General features: G+C 45.7%; 1 long non-coding RNA gene across 1 annotated transcript; it reads left to right on the top strand.

The window, feature by feature from the left end:
* Positions 1-4,671: 4,671 nt before the first annotated feature.
* On the top strand, positions 4,672-16,361 carry LOC111762465 (uncharacterized). Its single transcript, XR_002795569.2, has 3 exons — positions 4,672-5,011; positions 7,926-8,019; positions 16,278-16,361. It is a non-coding gene; the product is annotated as an uncharacterized lncRNA (long non-coding RNA).
* The last annotated feature ends 1,160 nt before the right edge of the window (positions 16,362-17,521 follow it).

Below are 17,521 nucleotides of genomic sequence, written 5' to 3'. Positions count from 1 at the left end.
CTCCTGAGGGCTCTAAGGACATCTAGATACTATTAGCAAGGCAGTGTACAAGCTCAGGAATTCAGCACCCTGTCAGTGGGCCTTACTTTGGAATTTATTCTCCCCTATTACAGAGTTAGACTCATTTATATTTCCCTTACACATGGCTTTTCTGCCTCTTGTATTTGAACCCATAATTAGCACTACACTTATTAAATATACGTTTCAGAGACTTAAATCTTTGGTTTGTTCACATGCCAGTTGAGCCCTGAACTTCAGCTGAGTTGCAACACCTACTCTCCAGTCCACTGGACAATAAGCAAAAAACAATGAGCAGGCAATGAGCAAGAAAACCAATGAGCAGATGAGCGAAAAACGAGCAGGCAATGAGCAAACAACAAGCAGACAATGAGCAAAAACAAACAAGCAGACAATGAGCAAACAATGAGCAAAACAGCAAGCAAACAATGAAAAAACAGATGAGGGAGTCAATTCAGGGGAAAAAAAAGATTAGGTAGACAGGTACACAGATGATAAAAAAGATGGATAGATGGATGGATGGATAGATAGAGCAAATGTAGAAAATGTTAAAAAAGATAGAGCAAATGTAGAACATGTTAAAATTGGCAAATCTGGGTATCTGGGGAGTACGGGTATGTTGTTCTCTATATGGGGTCTGTACTATTTTTATAATTGTCCTGTGAGTTTGAAAGTACTTCAAAATAAAAAGTACAAAAAAAAGCTAAAGAACTGTACAACACTGTGAACCCAAATGTAAACTATGGACTTCAGTTACTGGTATACTTATCAAAACATTGTTTCATCAGTTGTAACAAAGGCAACACACAAATGCAAAATCTTAATAGGGAAAACAGTGTGTGAGAGCTGGTAACAAGGAACGCGATATGTTCTGCAATCTTTTTCTGTAAACCTATAACTTCTCTAATAAACAAACAAATACATATGATAGATGAAATTAAAAGAGATTAGAAGATTAAAATCAAATCTCCCAGGAAATAAAACAAAAACTACACAGAAAGATCAATAAGATGGGAAATTACATCAATTTAAGAATGTGTTTGCGTGTGATCAAGAATACAATAATAAGAATATTCTTTCTCTTTTTTTGGAAGTGGAAAAAAATTTATTTTTAAAGAAGTCTTAAAAAAAATTACATGGAAATTATAAAGGATTCCCAAGTACCCCACCCTCTCCCTCCCACATCTTCCCCTATTAATAACATCTTACAGTTGGTGGTACATTTGTTACAATTGATGTATAAATATTGAAGTGCTGGACTAACAAAGATCTGTAGTTTACATTGTGGTTTACACTTAATTCCAATGCTCTGTGTTCCACCTATTATTCCCTCATCCTCCCCTCAGAACCTCTAGTAACCACTATCATTATAACAATGTTACATGTTCTTCCATTCCTATGCTATTAATAAACTTCCTTTGTCTGTGGTTGTATTCCCCCCTTGTTTGTTCATTTCTCAACTTTGAGGATTCTGGGAGGGTGATACCCGCTCTGCCTCAGACTGAGAGGGGCTTAGGCATTATGGGGCAGATGGAAGGAACTGTTTTGCTTGCAGTTGTAGATACTCTTTGCTTTGGGGGGTGGGGGTTGTCCATCACCATCATTTTGTTAGTTATCCTGGAAGAGTCCAATGATCAGCAGAGTAGGTGTTGGCTGCAACTCTGCTGAGATTCAGGCCTCAATTGGCCTATGAACAGACCAAAGATTTAAGTCTCTGAGACATATACTTAATGGGTATAGTGCTAATTATAGGCTGAAATAGAAGGGGTAGAAGAATCATGCGTAGGGAAATTATAAATGAGTCTAACTGTTACAGTGGGGAAATAGGCTGTCATATATTCCAATGGAAGGCTCACTGACAGGGTGCTGATTTCAAGGGCTTGTGTGTGTTGCCTATTTATCTATCACTACACAACAAATTACACTAACACTTAGCGGTTTAAAGCAACAATAACCCACCGTTTTTGTGGGCACCCCAGTGGCTCAGGGTCTGCTCCCCGCTGGCTGAGACCTAACCTGACGGTGTGACTGGGACGGACCGGAGGCCTCTCCAAGGAGCCAGCTCCTTGCTGGCTGCTGGAGGAGGCCCCATTCCTGCGGCGTGGACCTCCGCCTGGGGCTGCTGGTGTCCTCAGGACCCTTCAGGAGGTGTCCCCAGAGCAAGGGGCCCCAGGGAGGAAGCCACAGTGCTCGTGACGGCCGAGGCTTGGGAGGACATACCGTCACTTCCATCCCACTCTCTTGTTAGAAGAGAGCCACCAGGTCTGCCGCTGATCAAGAGGAGTCAGGAAAGGGTGACAGTGAGGAGCTGGCTCGCGGCGGTGCCGGGAGGGAAGGGGTGCAGGGGAGGGCACAGGCCAGCTGCCAGCCAGGCATGATTTGAACCTTGGCTTCTGTAGCCACCTCCCCTCAGTTTCCTCATCTGTAACATGCGGATGATATTGCTCTGGTACAGGGTGTTGTAAAGTTGAGAACAAACCATCGAAAGTGGCCGCACCTAGTAGATGCCCAACAAATCACACTTACTATGATGCGCACTGAGATGCCTTCGGGTAAGACAAATGGGTGTGGATTTGCTCTGAAGTCCTGGCGAAGTCCCAAACCAGAACTCGGGAATGCAGCAAATCCGCCTCTGAAGAGGCTTAGAATTAGCCAGCTAGCCAGGGGGATGCCCCTCTACTGCTTCCGAAGAACGACAGGAAGTCCACTTCCACCCAGCGGAATCTCCTGGAATATGGGGCTTTATAGATTGGGAGGAAACTTCTCAGCTAATGAAAGGTCATGTTTTGGTTTTTGGCTCTTGGGAGGTCTTTACCTAATCCAGGAGAACAAGTATTTGGCTCTCCAACCTTGCTGCAGATTCCTAGCCACATGATTTACAAAGCAGCAGGGAAAGGGCTGCAGCCATCCTTAAGTCAACATTCCTCCACACACAAAAAAAGACTACCACCCTCCGGTAAACACAGGCCTAGCTGGGCTTCCGTCCACCTTTCAAGATGAGAGACTCCTCTGCCTGTCACCACACTGGCACAGCTTTTTCTGGGGCTGCTGGTTCTGGTTGTTGGGGTGGCTGCCTCCCCACTTTGCACAGCCATAATTGTTTTTTCCCTTCAGTGACCCTGGGAGGCGGGAAGAGTTTGAATTTGTATTCCTGTTTCTACTGCGGAGGAAACAGAGACTCGAGAAGGTGCAGTGGCGCTCCTGAGCCACCCTTCCTGCAGCCAGGGCTCGGTCTCCTCAGGCCAGCCCTCCTTCCGTTACCGCGCGGTCACACGGCACTTGGCTCTCATAGGACAGCACAGTGCCTCCGCCGTCAGGCAGGCTTCAGCTGTCAGACGATGAAGTCAGAGCCCTCTGTCGTGGGGTCCAGTGAACAACGCCTGCCGCACGGACCCCCTCGCGCCTGGGTCTCTGGCCTCAGAGTGTCAGACAGGCATGTATCCCCTAAGGGCTTCGTTTTCTTACCCCTAAAATAAGAATCCAGACTCTCTTCATTAGGCTCTCATCAGGGAAGAGATGAAATATTTTAAAATTAAACCAGAAATGTGTTCATAAATGTCCTAAGTTCCCATAATACTCTTCCTTCAATGATGCTGTTTTTATCTTGCTGAGAACCTAAGAGAAATTCATTCACATTACTTCAACTAAGACAAATATCAAGTCCCTATTTTGTGGAGACTTGAAGCCTCAAAAACGGTTTTTAAAACAGATGTGGGGAAATGGATGTGGCTCAAGCAGTTGGGCTCCCGACTACCATATAGGAGGTCCAGGGTTCGATTGCCAGGGCCACCTGGTGAGGGCAAGCTGGCCCACGTGGTGTGCTGGCCCGTGCAGAGAGCTGGGGCAGCAAGATGACGCAACAGAAAGAGACACAGAGGAGAGACAACAAGAGACGTAGCACAACAGGGAGCTGGGGTGGCGCAAGAGAATGATCGCCTCTCTCCTACTCCGGTAGGTCCCAGGATCAGTTCCCTGAGCTGCCTAATGAGAACATAAGCAGACACAGAAGAACACACAGCGAATGGACACAGAAAAGCAGACGTCTGGGGGCAGGTGGGAGAAATAAATAAATCTAAAAAAAAAAAAAGGAGAGAGACTCTGAGGAACAGATGTAGCTTAACTGGTTGAGTGCCTGCTTCCCGTGTAAGAGGTCCTGGGTGGATCCCCAGCACCTCCTAAAAAATAAAAATAAACAAATAAAAAAGATACAAAGACCTGCTCCAGGAACCCACCATCTTTCGCTCGCACGCATTCCCCATTCCTTTCCCCATTCCTTCTCCACACACGTGTCCCCAGCTCCGGTGCGTCCTGGCTTCCTGCTACTTCCGGCCAAGGGCACATTGGGAGGGAGGGAGGGAGAGGGCGCAGCCTCCGCCGGTTCCCGCCGGGCCGTGGCCTCCTCCGCGGGCCTCTGCCCCTGGGGCCCTGCTCCCGGGCTGGGACCCCAGCCTCCTCCCTGGCCCCAGCCCAGGGCCGCGCAGGCCCCTGCTCCCCGGGCGCTCCCCAGGCCCGGGCGCTTGCGCTCTCCTCCCGCCCCGCTGGCCTCGCGTCCTGGGCAGGGCGCCGCTCCCCTGCCTGGCCCTGCCTGGCCCGGGACCCCCAGGGGCAGGGGGTCGGGAGAGCCTCCGCCGCGGAGGAAGAGCTGCAAGCGGGGGCACGTCCTCCCCACAGCCGGGTGCTGCCCCCGGGCCTCCGTGTCCTTTTCTGATAAGGGAGGGAGGGAGCGAGGTGCTTCCCGACATCCATGCGGAGTTAGGAGTTACCAGGGGGGCGGGGGATCCCCTGGCCGCGCCAGAACCCTCTCCAGCTTGCGCCCGTTCCCTGTAAGACTTCCCCCCCCCCCCAAGTAAATACAGTTATTGGACCTTATCACTTCCAATTCACCAATCAACTGAAGGGCCATTTGGCAAATATGAGAATATGATAACAGAATGTGATTCCCTCAAAATTCTACCAGACACCATTATCTTAATCAAATCCTAGTACTCTTCAGGTAAGTGTTTTTTTGTTTGTTTGTTTGTTTGTTTAAAGATTATTTATTTCCACCCCCACCCCAGTTGTCTGTTCTCTGTGTCTATTTGCTGCATCTTCTTTGTCCGCTTCTGTTGTTGTCAGCAGCACGGGAATCTGTGTCTCTTTTTGTTGCGTCATCTTGCTGTGTCAGCTCTCCGTGTGTGCGGCGCCATTCCTGGGCAGGCTGCACTTTCTTTCGCGCTGGGTTGCTCTCCTTACGGGGCGCACTCCTTGCGCATGGGGCTCCCCTACACAGGGACACCCCTGCGTCACAGGGCACTCCTTGCGCGCATCAGCACTGCGCATGGGCCAGCTCCATACGGGTCAGGAGGCCCGGGGTTTGAACCTTCAAACCCGTGGACCTCCCATGTGGTAGGCGAATGCCCTAACCACTGGGCCAAGTCCGCCGCCAGGTAAGTGTTTTAAGGAACAAAATAATCCAAAGGGTTTAGGACTCATTGACAACTGCTGTTCGTTCCACCTTTTTTTTGACCCTACAGAAATAACCTAATAGTTCTAAATGTGTGCCGAGCTTACATTGCTTTTCTATTTTCTGAAGTGTACAATTCAGTGGTTTTTAGTATTAGTATTTTCACAAAGCTGTGCAACCATCACCAATATCTAGCTACAGAACATTTTCATCACCCCAAAAGAAACCTCATATTCTTCAGCAGTCACTCTCCATTTACTTTGTCTCTATAGATTTGCCTATTCTGCCAATTTCATAAAAATGGAATCATATAATACATGACCTTTTGTGCCTGACCTGTTTCACTTAGTTCAATGTTTTCAGGGTCAATCTATGTTATAGCATACATCACTACTTCATTATTTTTTATTGACAAATAATATTCCATTTCATGGATATACCACATTTTATTTGTAGATTCATCAGTTTGTGGACCTTGTGCTGTTAAGAATAATGCTGCGATGAATATTCACATACAAGTTTTTGTGCAGGCATGTCTTTTCAATTGTCTTGCTAAATGCCTCATAAAGGAATTGCTGGATCATCTGATTACTCTGTTTAACATTTTAAGCAACTGCCATACTGTTTCTCCAAAGTTGCACAATTTTACGTTCCCACCATCAGTGTACAAGAGTCTCAGTTTCTCAGCAGTCTCACCAACACTGCTTACTGTCTGTCTTTCTGCTTATAGCCATCTTAGTGGGTGCAAAATGTTACTGTGGTTTTGATTTGCATTTTTCAGTGACTAATGTTACTGAGCATTTTTTCATGTGCTTATTAACCACTTACATTGTCTTCTTTGGAGATATGTCTATTTAAACCCTTTGCCCATTTTTAAACTGTTTTATTGTTTTTTATTGTTGAATTTTAAGAGTTCTTTATATATTCTGTAGAAAAGTCCCTTATATATATTAACTTGAAAATATTTTCTCCCATCCTGTGGATTGTCTTTTCAATTTCTCAATGGAATCCATTGAAGCACAAAAGTTTTCAATTTTAATGAAGTCCAATTTTTTTTTTTTAAGATTTTATTTATTTCTCTCCCCTTCTCCCCTGCCCCCATTTGTCTGCTCTCTGTGTCCATTCGCTGTGTGTTCTTCTGCGTCCACTTGCATTATCCGGCAGCACTGGGAAACTCCATCTCTTTTTTGTTGCGTCATCTTGCTGTATCAGCTCTCCCATGTGTGTGTGTGTGTGTGTGTGTGTGTGTGTGGCACCACTCCTGGGCAAGCTGTGCTTTTTTCACACAGGGCAGTTCTCCTTGCGGGGTGCACTCCTTGTGCGTGGGCTCCCCTACACGGGGGACACCCCTGCGTGGCAGGGCACTCCTTGCGCGCATCAGCACTGCGCACGGGCCAGCTCCACACGGGTCAGGAGGCCCTGGGGATTGAACCCTGGACCCTCCCATATGGTAGCTGGACCTCTATCTACCCCACATCTGCTTCCCCAATTATTTTTTAATCACTTGTGCTTTTTATGTTATTTCTAAGAAATCACTGTCTAATCCAAAGTTACAAAGACTTACTGCTATGTTTTCTCCTAAGAAATACACTTTTAACTCATATTTAGGTATTTGGTTGAATTTGGGTTAATTTTTGTATATGGTGTAAGGTAAGGGTCCAACTTCATTCTTTTGCATGTAGATATCCAGTTGTCCCATCACCATATATTGAATATTCTTTTTCCATCAAAGTTTCTTAGAACTCTTGACAAAAATCAATATTCCAGAAATGTAAATGTTCATTTCTGTACTCTCCATCCTATCCCCTTGGTGTATTTGTCCATCCCTAGGTCAGTAACACACTGTCTTGATTACTGTAGCTTTGTAGTAAGTTTTGAAATCGGGAAGTGTGAGTCCTCCAACTTTATTCTTTTTGAAGATTGCTTTTGATTGTTTAAGATTTCTAAAGGAGTTTTTAATAACCATTTTTAAAATTTCTGCCAAAAAAGCAGCTGGGATTGATAGGGATTTTGCTGAATCTGTAGATCCGTATGGAATGCTGCCCTCTTCTATTAAGTCTTCTGATCCATGAGCATGATATGTCTTTCCATTTATTTGTCTTCTTTAATCTCTTTCAGTAAGATCTTATAATTTTCAGTGTATGAGTATTGCACTTCTTTTTAAAAATTTAATCCTAAGCATTTTATTCTTTTTGATGTTATTAAAAATGCAAATGTTTCTTAATTTCATTGTGGAGTGTTCATTGCTGATGTACAGGAGCACAATTGATTTTTATGCATTGATCTTGTATTCTGCGACTTTGCTGAATTCATTTATTAGTTCTAATTGTTTATTGTGGATTCTTTAGGATTTTCTACATATTAGATCATGTCATCTGTAAATTGAGATAGCTTTACTTCTTCCTTTCCAATATGGATGACTTTTATCTCTTTTTCTTATTTAACTGCTTTCTGGTCCTCGCAGCACCATGCTGAATAGCAGTGGTGAAAGCAGGCATCCTTGACTTGTTCCAGATCGTAGTAGGAAAGCGTTCCATCTTTCACCACTGAATGCAATGGTAGGTGTGGGTTTTTCAGATTCCTTTTTCAGGTGAGAAAGTTTCCTCTCTTCCTGGTTCGTTGAATGTTTTGATATTGAAAGGAATGTGCATTTGAGCTCTGCCCCTAACCCGCTGATCTTCAGCCCCAGCTACTCTGAGTGAGTTACTTTTTATTTCCATGGACATGGCAGCAAACAGCTGCCACATTCTATCCTTTCCCAATAGGTAGCTCATTCTCTCAGATTGAACAAAGCAGGAAAGTTGCTTGGGAAGATATTTGGGATGTTCCGTAACGTCAGAAGCATATCTGATGTCAAAATTGAAAAAGCAAGCAAAGGAGAATGTCATGTGGTAAAGGAAATTCTGTACTTTATTAATGCCAGATGTGGATTTGTCATCTGAGCCTTTTTCCCCTGTTACCCCACAGCTCATGGTATTAGGGTGCTTTTCCCCAGTCAGTTGCAGGAAGTGGGTGGAGAATGGGTCATGTTTTCTTAGCTGTGTAAGGTACTTAAACAAATATATATATATCTGTGCCTCAGTTTTCCCATCTGTAAAATGAGCCTAAGTACCTAACTTAAGAAAATACAAAGAGCTCGTCTATATAAAGTACTTAAGTTACTGCTCAGTAGAAGGTAGCTCTCATCATTATTAAAATCATTATTATTATCAATGAGCTCAGTCAAATATGAGCTCGATGTCTTTATTTCATATTCCAGAGGTTACCAGACACGTGTGTGAACAAGAAGAACCCACTCAGGCAGCAGAGGAGGATGTCTGCTGTAGTCTAATAACCACCGCCTCCAGGCACCACGTCCTGAGAAATATTTATCCATATCTGAGCCTGTGGCTTAAATATCAATTTAGAATCACTGAAAGTCATTTTGAAAAAGATATTCAGGCCCACAACATTTTTCTTCCACACGTTCACTAGATTTTTCTTGACATTTTGTAGAAATAAAAGAAAAATCAGGCACTGTAGCTAGTGCTTCTCAATTAACAGGTAAAAAACAAGGCAGTAAGACTCTTCATGGGCCCGACGGGGAGCGGCTCTTCTCCCCTCAAAGGCACTCCCTTCTGCAGGCGCGGACCCCCGAGCTGCCCGTTGCTGTGCGGGGTTTCCAAGGCTGCTGCTCTGGGGCAGGGGGCAGGGGGTCTGGCCTTGGGGAAATCCACTCCAAGCCCTTGTTTCTTACGCCTTCTTAACGCTGGAGTGGGACCTCCTTTGCTAGCTCTTTCAGGAATTTGGGCTGAACTTTGGGCTTTTGAGACACAGACAGAGAGTTGCCACCCTCCATTCATGGTCCCCTTCCAAATGCAGAGGTGTCCCCGAGAAGGGACTGTACGTCCCATTGCCAGGGTCTTTTCTCTCCTGGATGGAACATGAAAAACCGCCACGAGACCCTGGCAGCCCGGGCTAAGGCGGCAAAGCCTCCGTCCCCGGGGGCCCTTGAGCGCGGGCTGCCCTGCTGAACTGCCACCTACCCCACCTGCCTCGGCGCAGGAAGTCCATTCTGTTGTGTTAAACCTCTGGAACTTCAGCGTTTGTTTTGGCAGCCGGCATTCCCGTAACTAATTCCACTTTCCTCACTTTGACAAACCCCTGAATATTTATATGAATAGGGTTGTTTCAGACTCAGCATTAAAGGGGGTAGAAAGTCATTTTTTTTAAAAATAGTTCAAAAGAGATTGAATGAGAGATTGAATATGGGTTAGCCAGAGTCCCCTTGATTTGGCTATGGGGTCTGAGGTTACCGGGCCATGTGAATTTGAGAGATTACTCCTCTTGGTATTTTCATGTATGAGCCCATGCATGAATCTGTATTTATAGTTGTATACGTTTATGTGGATCTCTCTGACCTACTGTGCAGTTAAATGTCCACTCTTTAAACACCCATTTATCAAGGACCTTCTATGTGCCAGCCACTGTCTGGACATAGTAGGATATAAAGATCCATAAGATATGGTCCATCACCCCCAAGGGCCCATGGATTGCTGCAAACCTAATTTCGCAGATGCCCCAAATGCTCAGGGAGCTCATCCACTAGGGTACGCAAAGTCCAGCTCTACAGCGGGCCTCATGGATCGGCTCTAGAAATCGCCTCGAGCAGGTGCTCACTTCACTGTCAAGAGGAGAGAATTCCCTAAGATGAGGCTCTTAGCCCTGAACCCTCCAGCAGGGAAGATGGGCCCTGGCACAGTCTTCACACAAATTCCCAGGAGCCCGGTAACTGGGACGTGGAAGGGAACAGAAGCTCCCCACATCTGAAGAGGGAAGAAGGCAGCTCGGAGGCACAGCCCCCCCACCGCCTGCTCCAGGCTCCCTGGCCATGAGAAAAGAAAACCTGGACATTACTAGAGGTACTTTGAGGGTGAAGTCTCAAAAATAAACATTGTGGACTCAATCCATAAGGCCTCATCATTTCAAAAGGCTGTAAGGAAACAACATTGCTTTGAATCTGTAAAGGAAACAGAAACATATGATTAAGCTTTCCACCAAAATAAATCCAGCTCCGCCGGGTAGGAGAAACAGCCCCCAGGGCCCTGGGACTACTCTGATGTCTCTGTGTGTCTGGAAACCCGCTCTTGGGCCTTCAGCCACGCCAGCCCTTCCTGCAGCGCCGAGCTCATCAGGCAGGTTACGAAGCTTGGCTGAGCGTCCTAGAGGCTAGAATCTCAGCTTGGAGTTCCAGGTACCGAGGCATCTCTGAAAACAGGAAGCGGGGCAAGGTGGAGAAAGATGAAGATTTACTCTCAAAAGAAAAGGTGTATGAGGCACAGAATATCTTTCATTCTATGCCCAGTTAAAGTTCCAGGTGTAACCTGGGGGAAAGGGAGCACTGAAAACGCTAAACAGGAGGCATCGCCCCTTGTAAACCAGGCGTCTTCTTGGCGCATGCTCCTGCCTCGGAGCTGAGCAGCCCGGCGCAGCTGAACAGGTCGCAGGATGCCTGCACCCACCTGAAGGAAGAAACAGGACGGGGCCTCAGGGCGCAAAACCCCGAGAGTCGGCCCAAAGGGCAGCTGTTGGGACGCGGAGGTGGCTCAAGTGGTTGAGCACCTGCTTCTCACATGGGAGGTCCCAGATTTGGTTCCTGGTGCCTCCTAAAAACAAAAAGCAAGCAACAAGCAAACAAACGAAAAAACCAGCTCAGGGGAGCTGATGTGGCTTAGCGATTGAGCACCAGCTTCCAACACACGAGGTCCCAGGTTCAATCCCCAGGCCCTGATACCTCAAAAAAAAAAAAAAAAAAGGTGGGGGGCAGCTGTTGTATGAGACCACCTTCATGAAACAACTAGAATATGCAAAGACGTAGAGACAGAAAGTATACAGGTGATCACAGATGGGGCATGGGGAGTTAAGGCATCATGGTTTCAGTTTCGGGCGATGGGAAAGCTCTGGGAATGGATGGTGGCGAGGGTAACGCAGCACCGTGAGTGTGTGAATCCCACTGAATGGTGTGCTTGGGACACCGGGAAACAACGGGAAAGCTTGTGCTGTATGCATGTTTCCACAATTTAAAAAAGAGTAACTAAGGAGACAATGGCAATTAAATGCAATACATGAGCCTGGACTGGATTTAAGAAAGAAACAAAAAAAGACAGTTGATGTTTCTCTGATCTCCCGGGGGTGAATAGTTTTTGGTAATATTCCAAGAGCAAGGACAATAACATCGTATTCCCCCAGCAGTACGTCTACCCTTGGCTCTAGAGAGCTACACAGCCAGCTTTCTGCAAGTGGCCGGACCCTGCACTTGGACCATCCCAAAGGACCAGCGCAGAGGAAATGACTCCCATGCTTGCCAAATTACCAGCCGCTCCCTCTTAATTCGCCCCCATAAAGGGGTCCTTTAAACTTTGACCTTCCTCTGATCTTCAAAAACAGACTTATGGATAATTCTAAAAAATAACTTCATGATGCTTCCGACTTAGTCACAATAGCACATGGCCCCGGGCCCAGGTTCCTCGGATCCTAACTTGTTGCCGCCTAGACTTTTCAACACCTCTGTGCCTTGGGGCCTCTTCTGAAACCAAGGAGGACTGTAGCCTGAGTTCAGTTGGCTGGAAATGCCAGATAATCAACAACTACCTGTTGACCAATACTGATGACTCTTGGGAGTAGGTGTGTAAATACCCCAGCTCCCTCCACCCTCAAGTAGGATAAGTCTGAAGCGTGTGTTTTATACTCTTCCTAGAGTTTCCCCCATGGTTTTAGACTCCAGTTGTCCCCTATGGTAGCAGATTAATAACAGCCTTCCCTTCCCTGAATCACTTACTCACTCCCCAATACACACCAAAATGCTCAGCTACATTTCCATGTTTTGCAACCTGCCTCACTTTCTAATTTTAAGTGAGAAGCTTTAAAACATGAATTCATGAAGTTTGAGGTAAATAGAAAAGCTCTAAGCAGAGACAAAAAAAAAAAAAAAAAAAAAATACCCCCTAGCAACTCTTAAATCCCAAAGGGAAGAGGGCTGGGCTAAGTGCATCACTCCCCAGCAACCTTTATTATCATTCAGTCTCTCTGTCTCTCTCTTTTCCTTGCTCTATTCCCTCCCTCCATATGTTTATGAAACAAGGAAGTCTACTGAATGATCCAAAAAGGAAAAGGGAACATAATGTTTCTGAGCCAATGGGTGGCCTGAGATCTGGGCTCAAAGCCATGTCTTGGGTCATTATTTGAAACACTAAAATCATCTGCATTTGTACCACTTTCTTTGGCCAAAAGCTTTTCCATTGATCAAAACTCACTTCAATCCACCAACTTTCCTGAAGACCAGCCATCAATGATCTTTCTCCTCTTTTTTTTTTTTTTTATATGTGTTTTCTCCTCTTTTTGACTATTTATTTGGCAGTGTGGTTTTCCACTTTGTGAGTACTTTTTCTTTTTAATTGCCAGTGGTAGGAGTCATAAATTGAAAGTAAAATCAGTGGGAAATATAAAGACAGAGCACAGCAAATAGAAATGGAGGGGAAAGGAAAAGAGAACCACCCCAGGGTATCAATTCCAAGTGGTGATAACACCACTGGACCAGCAGGGGTGACGCTTGTGGGCAATCCATCACTGAGGGCCTTGAGAAATACATTCCTCCTTCTCCTTGTCAACGGCCTCCCCGCTCTGATGTACCTTTCAGAGACTACAATATTGGGTTGGGAGGTCATGCTGTTCCCTCCCACTGCATGGTGATATATTTGCAAAACTCTAAGTGACAGACAGGCTTGCAAAGCAATCATCTGGGTAAAGCACAGATGCTCCTGTAGTGTCCAGTCCTCATCATAAACTATTTCTAGTCACCTCCAGCTCATGCCTGAACACTTTTCAGCCATGACCTCATTAGACCTTGCTTCCTTGTGAGATAAAGAGCAGGTGGACCTTAATTCTGTGTAAGTTGCCCCTCTTATTTTTGACAAGAATAAGCTTCGATTCAGGCAGGCGGCCTATCAGGGCTTACTCCTACTTGGGGAAATGGCAGGCATGTTCTCCTGGTTAGTCTGCCAGCAAACTAATGGCAAGGAACACAGAAGCCAGGCACTTTGCAGAAATAATTTCACTTAACCCTTAACTGTTCAAGTGATATGCTTTTATCCCTATTCTATAGAAAAGAAAAATGAGGTCCAGACAGGGTATATAAAGTTGACCACAGTCATTGCTGTATTCCACTTATATTTACCAAGTCCTACTATGTGCCAGGTGCCGTTTAGGGCACTAGAAATGCTCACTCATGTGAGCCAGAGTCCCCGCCCTCAAGAAGCACAGAGTGATGCATGATCTTAGAGGATCTACCTGGAGCCTACAACGGGAGTGATCAAGACAGGGTCGGGGCATAGGAGTCAGAACACCACACTGCAGTAGCTCCCAGCCTGGGCTGCACATCGGGATCACCTGCGGAGCGTCAAAAATATAATTCCAGGTTCCATATTGAGAGACAGAAATTGAACTGGTCTGCCTTGTGGCATCAGGATTATGAAAAGTTCTCCCAGATGGTGCTAATGGGAAACTAAGGTTGAGGGACATGGACTGTGGTGAAGCTGCCCTGGCCCCAGGACTCTTGCCATAGATGATATTCTTGGGCCGAGTTGGCAAAGGCTAAAATAGGAACTGCAGGCAGATAGAGGGGTCAGGGCAACGTGGACGGGCAAGTGCATGTGTGAAGGCTCAGGGAAGCAGAAAATCTGGAGCACTGGAGGGAGCGAGAGCAGCTCAACAAGGCAGGAGCAGAGAGTGCTAGAGGAGAGCCCAGGGATGGGGCAGAGAGCAACACGGTGGCATGCTGAAGATTTGGGAAGCCCCTGAGGGCACATAACCAAGGACATATGGTTCATATTTTACAAAAATTATTCAGGCAGCAGTGTGGAGAATGGATTATAGGGAGCAAACGTGACTATGGAGAGGCCATTTCAGCAGACCAGGCAAGAAACTGTGAGACCTACACTGAGGGTGACCAGCTGCCTCAGTTTTCCCTGGAATGTTCCGGTCTTAACACTGACAGTCCCGCATCCTGGGCGACCCCTCCATTCTGGACCACCCAGGACGGTAGGCCACCCAACACAGGCCAGGATGTGGTGACACAAATGGAGCAAAGTGACGGACTGTTGAGGTGCTGGCGGTGGGACTGGCAAGACTCCACGACCGGGAGAACGCGTGAGGAGAAAGAGAGGAAAAGGAGGGCCAGGGTGCACCCTGGTTTCCGGTTAGGCAGCTGGGGCATGACTGGTAACCCTGGAGGCAGAGGAGGGTCAGCAGCATGGGGGGCAGTGGTGTGGGCACGTCTTTAGCATGCTCACTTCGGGTACCTGAGAGAAAGCCCAAAATGTGGATATGGTACTCAGATATCGATCAATTCATTGATTGTTGATTGATTGAGCACTTACTAGCTGCAAGGCATTGAAGTGACCAGACAGAAAGGACTTCTGCCTTTATGGAGCTCTTGGTCCAATAGGAGGGAGAGGGGTTAAATTAAATTTGACACATACATACCTCTCTGTTTTCACCATATTATTCTCTTGTGATATCGCTCTATCCCGGATGACCAAACCTCTACTTTCTCTAGGTTAGAACCAATTTCACCTGCTGTCTCATGTAATCACTAATAACAACACCTTTTGTTCGCAAAAGTACCCCTAGTTTCTATGGTAACTTATGTGATGACCTAACTATCCTCTCTGTGCTACCTCAGTCACGCTATTGATTTCCTGTATCCTTTTCTTACAACAGCTCTCTCTCCACACAGATATCCTTCAGCAGGTATTGACTACGTTTTGAACAAGGAAACGAAACACATCTATTTCTTCACTCTATAAACCAGGGTCTCCCAGAGATCAACGATTAATCTGCTCACAGGAAGGCAGTGCAGTGTAGTATGAAAATACTGATTAGACCAGGAGTCCAAAAAGCCATTTTCAGTGGTGGCTCTGCCATTTCCTAGATGTCATGTCACTTCCCAAGCCCCAATAAAATGGCCTTATTCCCAAAACAGGGACTATACAACCTGCCTTGACCATTTTGGAGTGTTGTTGCTAGAAGAAAATGTATGTGAAAGTATTTCTAAACTGTAAAGTGCTATATGAATATAAGGTATTCTAAATATCAAAATAAAACATACTTAATGTTTTATATTATATTGGATATAGTTCATCCAATATGATTCTTGATGAGAGAAATGTACAGTATGTTTTTAAAGTGTAAATATTTAGAAGGCATGTATATTAATATACATATAGTGAATATTATAGTACATAAAACATTGGATATTCAGAAACCAGATAATTTACTGAATTCATATATAGCATTTTTACTATGCATGGCTATCATTCTAACTTCTGTCATGGAAAAGGATATAAGCTACAGCAGATGCATGCAACCAGCCTCACCCAACTTTTCAAAATCAAATCATTCCAGTTCAATCTAACATGTCAGAATCTGTTTTGCCGATGAGGACCACATTTTCTTAGAATTGTCGGAGTCATGCAGTATCTCAGAGGTATTTGTTAACAAAAGGCCATCAAGCATCATACAAACCTCACTGAAGTTATATGTTAAGTAGAAATGCTATCCAGCAAGTTGGTACCGTTTCACTCAGGATAAGAAGCTATTTCCTAAGCACAGGGCAAAGGACAACCATTTGCTTGTCACAGGCTCAAGGTACACGGGCAAATAAGACATCGGGGGCTTCTGAAATGTGAAAGTAGCTGAACGGAGCACTAGAGAAAGGTTGCACACTCATAATAACGGTAAGGAAAACTCTGTTAATTCAGCTCATATTATTCTTTTATAGAGGCAAGTTTCATGATTCTTCCCATTTAACCATGAGAAAACTGCCTCAGAGAGGCTGTGCAACTTGCCACAGATTGAGCAGCAGTAAGTAGCAGAGAGAGGATTCAAGTCCAAGCCCACCCGACTCTAGAATTCGCATTCCTTTCAGCAAACCGCACGGCTTGTCCACATTTTCCTCTTCAACAGTCACAGCCACTGCATAAGCCCTCAGGAAGCGGTTTCGGTAAAAGTCCCACCGGAGGGGCCCTGGTCACTTGATGTTTACAGAGGACTTTGGCAAGGACAACTAGTGTCAAACCCATGCTGGAATCACGGAGCCATTGAATCAAGCCGACTGCTGGTCACGCCCACGCCAGTTGGGGACTAAGTGTGTTCAAGCACAGACTTGCAGTTGCTTCAGTAGAGGCTTCGTCTCCAAAACACACCACCTATCAGTGTGCGAATAGATTAAAACGTTAAGCTAACCAGGAAAATGCAGTTCCAGCCTTACCCAGAATCAAAGAATCCATTGTTAGATGAGTAGGGTAAGTCCAATAAACCAGAGTGTGAAGAAGGTCAACCACCACACCAGGGAGCCAAGAGTGCCTACAGCTGAAAGCAGGAGGATTGCATCTGGCATCCATGTGAAATCTAAGCCCCCTCTTGATACAGATGTGGAGTGGACACAACCATTCTAAGGTCCACAGGATGGAGGAATAGAGTATGGATTAGAGTGGACTTACTGATATTCTATTCATGAACTATTGTGATTAGTAATCAAAGAAAACATGGCATTGGTGTAGAGAAAGTGGCCATGGTGGTTGCCGGGGGTAGGGAGTGGGAGGAAGAGATGTGATGTGGGGGCATTTTCGGGACTTGGAGTTGTCCTGGGTGGTGCTGCAGGGACAGTTGCTGGACATTGTATGTCCTCCCATGGCCCACTGGGTGGAATGTGGGAGAGTGTGGGCTATGGTGTGGACCATTGACCATGAGGTGCAGCGGTGCTCAGAGATGTATTCACCAAATGCAATGAATGTCTCATGATGATGGAGGAGGTTGTTGTTATGGGGGGAGGAGTGGGGGGAGGGGGTGGGGGGTATATGGGGACCTCACATTTTTTTAATGTAACATTAAAAAAATAAATAAAGACAGAAAAAAAAGAATCCATTGTATCATCACTTAATAAGCCGAGAGAGGAAAAGTGAATTGAAAAGCCAGCTGACAAGTCTGCAGTGTGAGGAAGGGCTGCTCATAGATACCAAGGCT

Source organism: Dasypus novemcinctus, chromosome 20 (assembly GCF_030445035.2).
Source record: "Dasypus novemcinctus isolate mDasNov1 chromosome 20, mDasNov1.1.hap2, whole genome shotgun sequence".
NCBI classification, from domain to species: Eukaryota; Metazoa; Chordata; class Mammalia; order Cingulata; family Dasypodidae; genus Dasypus; species Dasypus novemcinctus.
The sequence above is the reverse complement of the archived record's forward strand: the minus strand, read 5'-3'. Positions and strand labels throughout refer to the sequence as shown.